This window comes from Empidonax traillii, unplaced genomic scaffold (genome assembly GCF_003031625.1).
Source record: "Empidonax traillii isolate 1590-97213 ecotype Southwest subspecies unplaced genomic scaffold, ASM303162v1 scaffold225:size1387458, whole genome shotgun sequence".
Taxonomy (NCBI): domain Eukaryota; kingdom Metazoa; phylum Chordata; class Aves; order Passeriformes; family Tyrannidae; genus Empidonax; species Empidonax traillii.
The window spans coordinates 691,194-701,749 of record NW_020955418.1 but is presented as its reverse complement, the minus strand read 5'-3'; the positions used below and the strand labels follow the sequence as shown (position 1 = coordinate 701,749).

The following is a 10,556-nucleotide window of genomic DNA, read 5'->3' as shown; positions in this document are numbered from 1 at the left end:
AATAAAACAACCCAAGTTTCATGGACATCTGGAGTTGTACACGGGAAGTGAGCTTTGTCAAGTGTCTTCGCTGGAACCAGCAGGTTTAACTGAACAGACCCCCAATATTTGCCCATTTCCTATCAACACAATTCCCTGTGGTTTCCCCATTATCACTTTGCTCATCAGTGAATGTATGATGCTTGCTGTTTGCTGCCTGGCACACTGCATTTCTTTTTGCAGATGGGTGAATAACCATTCATATCTCTGACTAGAGTCTTTCTTTTGCTGGAGATATGCAACTGGATTTGTGTGAGGCAGCTGCTCAGTATTTGTGTGCCAGTTTGAGTGGCCTAGTATGTCATGGTGGACAAACGACGTCAGTTCTGGAGCAGGCTTCACAGGAACTGTGCCACTGCTCTGTGCTATGAATGCTGATGAAATTGCTTTCCCAAGATTTGTTTCTTCTCTCAGAACAATATGATCTTACAATATATGGGTTCAGTTTGATTATTTCCTGTTTTTCAGACTTTGCCTGTTGTCTGAGCGCTCCACACTCCTTCAGTGTATTCTCCAGAAAATTTGGTATAAACATTTCAGTGAGTACTGGTTGCACAAAATTAGGTATTTTAACAGACATTTCTGCCAGAGTAGAAATTCATTCTCATCCACATGTCAGTCCAGAAATCCCACTCCTAATTCATATTTCTTCCCAAAAGACCCATATCTTTCATATTCTCTACCATAAAACAAGTCCAAAACAAAACAAACAAAAAACCCACAAAACCCAGCAAACCACTTCTATCCATTGTGACTCAAAACCAATGCCAAACAATATTAATCTCCTTCTCTGGAATTTTCTGACATACCTTACTTGTTGCACTTTTGTCTGTTTAGACACTGTATTGTACACAGCAAAATTTACATTATTATGTCTTGTCCATGAAAGGTATTGCTAATGTTTGAACAACAAATAATGAATCAAATCCTTCAGCTATGTGCATTACTATAACACACAAATAAGCATTTGAATTTTAATTTTATGCATATACAAACAAAAAGCAACCGTTCATTCAAGTTGCCCTTTGTCAACCCTCCAAACATCCCCAAACAAATGCAACTCTTCAAACATGATCAAAGAAGCTCTGGGCCAACAGTAACAGGGTGAGACAAACCTTACTTTTTAATACAGACAGCCATGTGCTGATCACTGTGTATTTTTTATTTCCCAGGGCTTATTATTTCTCACAGCATAATTTCATGCTTCTTTTTGCTGTTTATCTCTGCTTTGGCTAACTTTGCTAATGTGTGAGCAGCAAAATAAAATGTATAGAACAACGCTCTGACAGACCTTTAAAAAAAATTAAAATCTGTGTTCCAGTGAGGTTGGCTTCCTTCACTCATGCAGACAGGATCATAAGTGAAATAAAAGGGTGAAAAAACTAAGCATAAAGACACAATACTGCTATAGAAAGAGGTGCAGAGTGGCACAGCATAAAGGAGGAGGCATTGACTATGCAGCAGGATTGTTTATTAAAAGTTACTATTTTACAGTCAGTGGACAGATACTTCTGGTTTTGACATGAATTATGTCCACAGCTGCACTTTGCTGATCATAATATGTGAAATTGTTTCTCTTCCTAGAGCAACAGGCAAACAAAAGGTGACAGGGATGAACTTGTTTGTACAGTAATTTACAGCACTGTACGCAGGAAATTTCCACATGTGTCTCTGTGATGTCAATTTATACCCTTGGTCTGGCTGACAAATATAAATATACATGTGCATATATTTGCATAATTTCAAATAGTCTAGCTCTCTTGAGAAGGTAGCATGTATAAATGTGTGTCTGCACATGTGTGTGGACTAGAACTACAGAGAAGTTGTTACCCTCTCAAGGGACCTACAGAATACACACACTATATGAGCTATCTATATAAATGACAGTGAGGGAAGAATCATATTAAATCTGAAAATTAATTAAAAAACTGGCACAACTGACGTTTCTTTTCATGAATAATTCTACTTTACTGAAACAGAAAAATAGGCGTATGACTTAATTTTCAACACAGCATGAAGTTCAGAAGGCTGTTCAATTTGTTCATAGCCATATCTGAATATCAAACCTGCATTTATAAGACCCACGCCAGAAAGTTTCTTTCTATGTGTTCTTGTGATATGCTCCCCTCCTCCCAGTCCCAAAGTCAATGAGAATTCATATTCTAATAAATCTATGTCAATATTTGCTACCAAACCCTTACATTTACACCAATGAACACACTGAAAACTGTCCTCAAATCCTAAGTCCCACACTTCAGCAAGATGCAAATGTTTAACCCATGTTACGTTCATAAAAACAATCCTCTTAATGCAAATGCTGCCAGATCCATTACCACAGCACACTGCTGTAGGACAAACTATCTTGGGAGATATACCCTGGAAAGGTAGGGAAGCACAACTGCACTTAATATTTCCTCATTTCAGGCTTATAAAATGCTTTAACTTGCCTGTTAGATGGCACAGCAGTCATGTAAGAAAGTAAGTTCCATTTATTCTTCAGAAACAGATGACACAAAATGTGATTCATTTGGGATTTTTGTGGGATTCATCAATACGCAATATTATTGCATCATTTTTATGTCACCTGCACACCATAAATTTTCAGCTCTGACTTGCTCTTTCCAAGTCTTGCCAGAACTGTTTCTCTATCTCCCCATCCAAGAAGGCATCCTTCTTCAGATCCCTACCTGAGCATATGTACAAGTCTCTATATGCTTAAGTTCCACTGAAAGTAGATGTATGCTTAAGTGTGATCCTAGTGTCTTAAGAGGATATTTTATATTCTAGGATATGACTTGGCAAAATACAACATGGAAAATACAAGTGTGATGCTTGAGAAAGTATTCTGGTGAGCTTCCAGGGACTTACCTGCCAGCTGCCAAGCTGGCTTACAGTTCTGGGCTCAATCTATTCATCCATCCATCACCAAAAGGTCTGAATGGTTGATAACAAAAACAGATGAATCATCGATGGCATGGTCTCTGTTGTCTCTTTGTCCTGTGAGAGAGATAGTATTTGACAATTAAGTTTATATTTTAGGCTAAGAAAAACTTACAGGATAAAGAGGGCAGATTTTATCTTACTGGATAGATACTTGTACCTGATTTTTAAAAGACAGAGTGGGCTAGAAGTGAAATTTTTCATTGTTAGCTGATCTCTAAATGAGCAGGTACCCATGCCTATCATCTTGAGAGTAAAATACCACCTAATGGCCAGTGAAGTATAACAGAAGTTATACAGTCAGAAGGTGCTCTCCCGCTCTCCCTTTTGGTCTTTTCAGATAGATCTAACTAGTAAGATCCTATTTCATTTCCATTTACTGAACAAGTGTTATTCAAGGTGTCAACCTTGAACTTAATAGCACAAACATCAAGGGCTTATCTTAAGAGACGTATTGGAGGGAAAAGAAAACTTCAGGTCTACCATGGAGATGGCAGAGAAGAAAGGAGAAGCACATTTGCATCTTGAAAAATGCAGAGAGCACATCCAGCTCTCAACTTTTCTGAAGTGATACAAACAAAATGAGGAATTAACAAAATACAAAAAGCATTTCTCTTTAATATTTAAGTACTTTCTAGCTGCATTGTTACGATATCAGATTGCTAAAGACAAAGCTATGACTATTCACATAAGTTGGGTACTTAACTCGCACTGTGAGTGAAGAATGTAGATTAAAAATTCCCAGCTTTTTCTCCACTAATACCTGCTAGAAGGGATTATCTAATAGGTATGTTTTAAATGGGAGCCTGAGAACTAGGCTAATAAACTTTTTCACCTTTGGACTTGAAGGAAATATAAAATAACTTCAAAAATTTGGCAGAAAATTAAATATCTAAGAGGACAGGATTATTTAGCAAACCAGGCTCATTCCAACAAAATGCACCTGAATACAACCAGATACAGAGACTGGAATTATCAGACCAGTCCTTGAGAATGTGGAACTATTTAATGGAAAACAAATAAATTGAAAAAATACAGAATCATAGCATAGAACAGTTTGGATTGGAAGGTACCTTTAAAGGTCATCTGGTCCAACCTCCCTGAAATGTACAGGGACATACAGAAGTCACAGAGGACAAATCATTGAGTGTCAGATCATGGCAACATGGATTTAGCAACATGGGATAGCTGAGGAGGTCTAGATACCATCTACTCTCTAGATACCATTACCTTCCATGCGGCGGTGAAAGTCAAACTAAGATATTTTGCACTGTTCTAATATTCACATTCTATAAAGGACACTGAACAACTGGACAGTTTCTCACAGGAACAGTGAGATCAGTCACAAAAAAAATATTCAGGAGCTGAATAAAACTCCTTCGAGTGAAGGCTTTAAAGAGCTCAATCTGTTTAGTTTGCCAGAGAATGAGAGGCAACTTGATTACAGGAATAAAGCATCAGGTACAAAAGCGCTCTTTGATTTAGAGGACACAATAAAATGTCTGTAATACACTGAAAACTAATCCAAGAACATTACAAAGCATCAGCATTCCAATGAATATATGTATTACAATACAGTTTTAGTCATACAGCAACACATCATTTTCTTCCACAGGAAGTGTGTGCAGTACAGTTGGCAGTTATTTAGTGAATGCTTTGTTTTATTCTCATTGTGTAATTTGTGGCCCTGCAATTCATTCATTGTACTATTTGAACCTAGCACCAAACACATCACTTTATTTTTTTTTTTGACTTTCATTTAGCTGTCACTTTAACAGCATACAAGTATAACTCCATGAACTACAAAAGATACAGGAAGATAAAAGCCCTCATTACACACACATGTTATACAACAGCCCACATGGTGATTCAAACACTACCCAAAATTTCTGCCTAAGGTGTTTATAAAATTCTAGCTAAATAAACTCCATATTTTCAATAGCCGTAGAAGCACTGGTAAGCCTTAACAAGCTTTTTTTGAGAGTTACTTGTAGGAATTTTTTGAAGAATGAAAAGAATGAATCAGCTTGAGTTTTGAATAGGTTTGTTTTCAACAGAGAATACTACTGTGGAAATACTCCAGGTCCCCCATCATGTATTGGGAGACAAATGGCTTCTGCAGGTTCTTGATAAACACCTGCAGGGTAGCTCCTCAGCGGTCAAGCCATACTTTCCCATAAAGCTATGCCACAGCAGAAGCTTCAAGGTCAGATGCTTTTTCAAGCAGACTCTCATCAGGTCACTGCTTGTGAGTCACCAAGGGGGGAATATTTTCTTTCCGTTCACAGGAGAACAACTCCTGCCTGAGTACATCCACCCGAAATGCGAGTTTTCTTTCTTTGTCATGAACTGCCTGCCAAGATGAGTTCCCCTGCCTGGAACACCACCTGCCCTGAAACTATTATGGAAAGGTTTGGGTTTCTTGACCAGCACCCTTTGACAGAGATATTGTCGATGAAGCCTTGAAGGCTTACAAAAAGTGGTCTAAAAGAAGCCTTCAGCACCTCACTGGGCCATCCACTGTGAGGAACTGATGCACACCTTCTAATATCTACAGATTTTCCTGGCTGGGTCTCCACTAGCCTGTCCCTGCTCTGCCTCAACTTGACTCCTCATACCAGACCCAGGTAATTCTCCCTTGACTCCAGGGCTACATCTCTATCACAGACTGCACATCAACCCCCACCTTGTTCCTCATTGCAGCTCTGTACACCTTCAGGTTTTCTCAAATCCAGATTGTCACACTCCTTTCTATTTTGCAGGCTGCCATTTCTGCAAATAACTTGAGCAATTCCTAATTCAGATAGGAAAGCCTGTTCTATTCCTCTCCCCAGTTTCTGAATATGGCAACACCAGAAGTAGCAATCCTTATAGATGCTACTTTCAAAATGTGATACGTATCTACCAAACATCTGTGAACCTGAGTCTTTCAGGGAACTACATCTTTGGTTAAATTTCCTGGAAATGGCAAGAAGTATCAGACAGAACCTAAACGAATTTGAAGTCTGCTTAACACACTTCAGAGACACTGGAACATCTCAGGTTTTCACACTACCCGGACTAAACTTTAATTGCTGCTGTGTTATTTCACCTTGTACTGAATGTTTGCGTTCACTCATCTATAGTGGAAAGGGTAAAATGGGAAAAGGAAAAGTATGACAAATTATGGCATTTATTGTGCCTAAAATCCTGCTACATCGCTTCTGCAGGAAAAGCAAGCTGAATGAAACACAGAGGACTGAATTTTAAAAATTTTAGAGCTGTAGTAGGTTAAAAGCTGCACATCTTGTACTTCTTCATCTGTCTTTGCAAATGAATTTGAAACCTAAGGTACATTTTGAAGAGGTTTGAGCTCTTTGCAGCTTACCACAGCACTCTCGCACTTGCAAATGTTTTCTTTATACTAGAAAGTCACAACTATCATGTGTTATACACTGCGACACAGAAGGTACACATCTGCCCATACTATTTCACTGTCAGAACAGTAGTTTATATTGGATAGGCAGCGCTTCAGCACGCAATGTGTGCAAAGGCCACAGGAGAATTTCCTGAGCTTTGCTCTCCAAGGATCCCTAATACTCCTTAGCAACCTGTCTGGAAGGACTGAAATCACAACCTCAAGGCAGCAGTCCCTGTGTATTTGAAATAGTTGCTGGCTACGGCAAACACACGTACATCTCCAGAAAAAAAAAAACCATTTAACAGCAAGTCATCGCACCTAGGATATAAACAAACATGTTAAACTGATCACAGCAAGAGGAATACTGGCCAACAGACCCCAGCAGTGGCCTTATATCACTGCAGAGTGCACAGCTTGAGAAGATGCTTCAGAACAGGCTTCTTATAAAGCTAGTGTGGACTGAAGAGCATCAGAAAGGTGTGAAATGACAGCCTGAGAGACTAGGATCTAATTGTCAGAACTGTTTAGACCATCAGAAACCCTTATGAATGTCAGGCTGTATTATGGGATGTATTATCTGTACTGAACTATTGTGTTCTTTCCTGATACTGCCTCAGCTACCACATTGTTTTTACCTCCGATAAACTTCATTTAGTGGAGTTTGCAATTGTTCCACAAGGAACAATTTCAGGACTGAAATGCCACTTGTTAGCGTGACCATATATATTTTACTTATCCCTTTTGCCTTTAAGGCAAGGTCGTATTGAGTTCTGATGTTTCTCATTCTCTGCTATGCAGCTAAGGGACTAGAAGTGTCCGGGTCTTTATTATACACAGCTGACCTTTTATTTCCTGCTAGGTGCATTCAATTTCAGATAGCCCAGAGTATGGTCTTGAAATGCTGTTTTCCATCACGCTAAACTAATCTGAGGTCTCCATTTTTACACATCTAATAAACTCAAAGAGTTTTCTTTCCAGTGTTGCATGGGAAAACAGAGGTCATTCAGAAGGTTATAACTTTTTCAACAGAACAACTGCTGTGACACTTTTGAAAGAAGCAAAGGACAAGCACTTATAAACACTGGGCAGATCACTGCAATCAACATATCTCAGAAATTCCATCCTTTTTTTTTTTTGTTGTTGCCATTTTAAAAATACTACATCTGAATTCCACTGTATGGAATTGCTATGTTACTAGTTCAAATTTTATATCAAGAAATGTTTCAACTTTATTAAGCCTCATTTAAAACTTATTTCATTTATACATCTTCTGCAAGAGAAGCCTGTCTCCATTTTCTATGCTACTTGTATTCATAATTGCTGAAGAGCTGTATCTTCTCTTCCCACTATTTTCACATCATTTACTTAAATGGTATTGGTAGCTCCACTTAACACTTCACTTATATGCTTCTCAAACTTCTTCCATTCAATGCTTAGCCTTTGAGTTCTGATGCCCTGATACTACCTTACGCTTAGTGTTTAAAATCTCTAATAATCTGATATTTAGATTACATATTACTTAAAATGTCAGTTCTTGTCCACCCACTCAATAACTATGCTAGCCATACTCTCCTCATCTAACATACTATTTCCCTTTTTCCCATTGTTCACATTCAAGAAGATTTCCATCTAGGATATGCTGCTGGCTGCATACAAGTCAGAGCACAATTTTGCCTTGCCTCGCTATCTAGTTTATTTCCTAAATCACTCAGCAAAGAACCATAACGATTGCTCCTCAGGACCTCATCATGCAGGGTCAGCCGTTCTGTTATCTTTGGGAAGTTCCTCTGAATTTTAAACTTCTGCTGAAATGCGTGGTTATTCATGCAGCCAACTACTATTCGGATGTTATTGATTACATGCACCACAAGCATTGCTCAGGCAGACGACCTGCTAATGACCTTCTCATCCACCCTCTGACATTAGCAGGTGAGGACTGCTAATTCTTGCCTAACCTTGGCCGCCCGAGATAAGAAAACGTTTATCACTTCTACCATCTTAGCCTCTGATTCTGAAAGCTACACTTATTTTACCTAAAATCCTTCGGTACACTTACTCCTAGAAACAAGCAGTGATTTTCTTGTTTACCCTATAATACCCATCCTTTTTTTTTTTTTTTTTTCCCCTAACTAAGTGGCGCATTTTAAAACTATTATCCTATTTATCATTTACTTCATAAAGCTGAAGAAATGAAACTTTGCAACACCGAAATTTTCCGGGTGGTCATATTTATATATATATGTATATATATATATATATACACACACACCACCAACAACACTATTATTATTATTATTATTATCATTATTATTATTATTCTCAAAGGATAACCTTAAGGGATGAGGAGAAGCGCTGTCCCCCCTGGAGCCCACCGGTTGCCGCCCGGGGCTCGAAGCCCGCCCGTGCCGTCCCCTCCCGCCGCCGCCGCCGCCCCGGCCAGCGGGGGTACCCGGGGGGACCCGCACCGCCACCGCCACCGTGGCCAACTCAGGAAGGGGCCGCCAGGGTCGTACCTGCAGCTCCACTCCCGAGCCCCTCCCCGCTGTCCATCGGGTTGCCACAGACGCGAGCAGGGGGAAGGACGGACTCACGGACGGACGCCTCCCCCTCTCCCCCACAGCCGCCGCCCGGCCCGCGGCGGCGAAGACCCCCTCTCCCCCGGCGGCAGGTCGCCGAGCCTCGCCGCCGGGCATCCCCTCGCTCCGTACCTGTCGCGGTGTCCTCGGGAGAGGGATCCGCGTCCCCCCGCAGCCCCGGCGCGGCAGCGGGCGGCCGGGCTTTGTTACTACTCGGAAGAGCCGCGGCTCAGCGCCGTCGCTATAGAAACTGGCTGCGCCTCGAACAGACACCGGCGAGTGGCGGGAGGGAGGCGGGAGCCGGGCGGAGGTGTGGGGTGAGGAGAGAGCCGTTCATTCAGGAATATCTCGGCCTTTTCCTCCTCCTTCGCCTCCGCCCGCAGCCAGCCCCCGGCACCGCCCAGCCCGGCCCGGGGGTGGGAAAGCGCCTCGACGCCCTCACCTTAACCCGCATCCCTGGGCTAGGATGTGGCCCCTCAGCTCAGAGCAACCCCGCCCCATCCCTGCCGCCTCCTCAGGGAGACTTGTCCCCAAAACGCACCCAGAGGTACACTCACACTCCGAGAGCGGACCGCAGCGCAGCGGGGACCCAGGGAGCACCCATACCGTGAAATGTAAGGAGTTGACCTGCACTCCAGCCCCTGCCGCCCGGCCCCCGCCTTTGCAGCCCGTTTGATCTCAGAACATCACCACAAAACCTCGACAAAGCCGCGACCAAACTTCTTTAGCAACAGCTTTTCATTTTGTTTCACTTAGCTCCAACATCCTCAGGTGAGGAACTGCTTTTGTGTGGGAACTTGCTCCTGGGACCCCTCTGGGCAGCAGCTCGTGGTCGCTGAAGATCCAAGGATGCAGCAGGGTTTTGGACTTCTGCTGAGTATTTAGTATGATGCAGCAGACTCTAAGGGTTAAGGAGGTGTAGGGCTCGCTGCCCTGGGTGCTATGCAGGCAGCAAACGGGAAGGGAAACATGGGTGATGGGAAGGAATAGGAGGGAAAGGCTGAGAACTGATCAGGGTAAAGTGGTCAGATGGGTGGGAGATATCATTGTGTTCTGCCACTTTTGAGATTTAGGGTCTTCCTTCTGTTATCCTGAGTCTAGGGAGTGGCATGTTTTCCTACATCAGCAGCCTACGGTGTGTCATGGACGCCCATCTTCACATCCTTCTCTCTACTTGACACGACTGACAAAAGCTGAGGCAGTCTCTCCTTTCTTCTTCCTTTCCTCCTCCACCGGAGGCCCAGTCGTATCAGTTTGTTGAATCTATTCTCTTCTAATTTCTCTGCCTGGAACATTCTTATTCTCTCTCTCAATAGTAGTAAAGTTGATAAAACACCCTCCAAAGTGCAAGATGGATCTCCCCCCTTTTCTCTTTCCCTGGTTTATATTGATTAAACTGGACTTTTTAAGTTTGCCAAACAGAAGAAATCCAACATGCAAGTAACAACTTGGAGGCTGCATTATCCATCTCAGCTACTGCTAAGCTACAGGGGTTGACTATTAAGTATCAGTGCTGCAAGTCACTGTGAGTTGATGAATCTGTGCCAAGAGCTGCTGGCACACTGCAGAAAATACTCTTTAGGACGAGTTTGCCAAAGACA

The 10,556-nt window shown here is 42.0% G+C and overlaps 1 protein-coding gene across 3 annotated transcripts in view; it reads right to left on the bottom strand.

The window, feature by feature from the left end:
* Window positions 1-9,259, bottom strand: part of RNF182 (ring finger protein 182) — a 32,418-nt gene extending 23,159 nt beyond the window's left edge. For all 3 annotated transcript variants that reach the window (XR_003571669.1, XM_027887947.1, XM_027887948.1), the window contains exons 1-2: window positions 9,088-9,259; window positions 2,908-3,036 (exon numbers count right to left, since the gene is read on the bottom strand). The gene's annotated coding sequence lies outside the window, so the exon portion shown is untranslated. The remainder of the gene's footprint in view (window positions 1-2,907; window positions 3,037-9,087) is intronic.
* Between the last annotated feature and the right edge of the window lie 1,297 nt (window positions 9,260-10,556).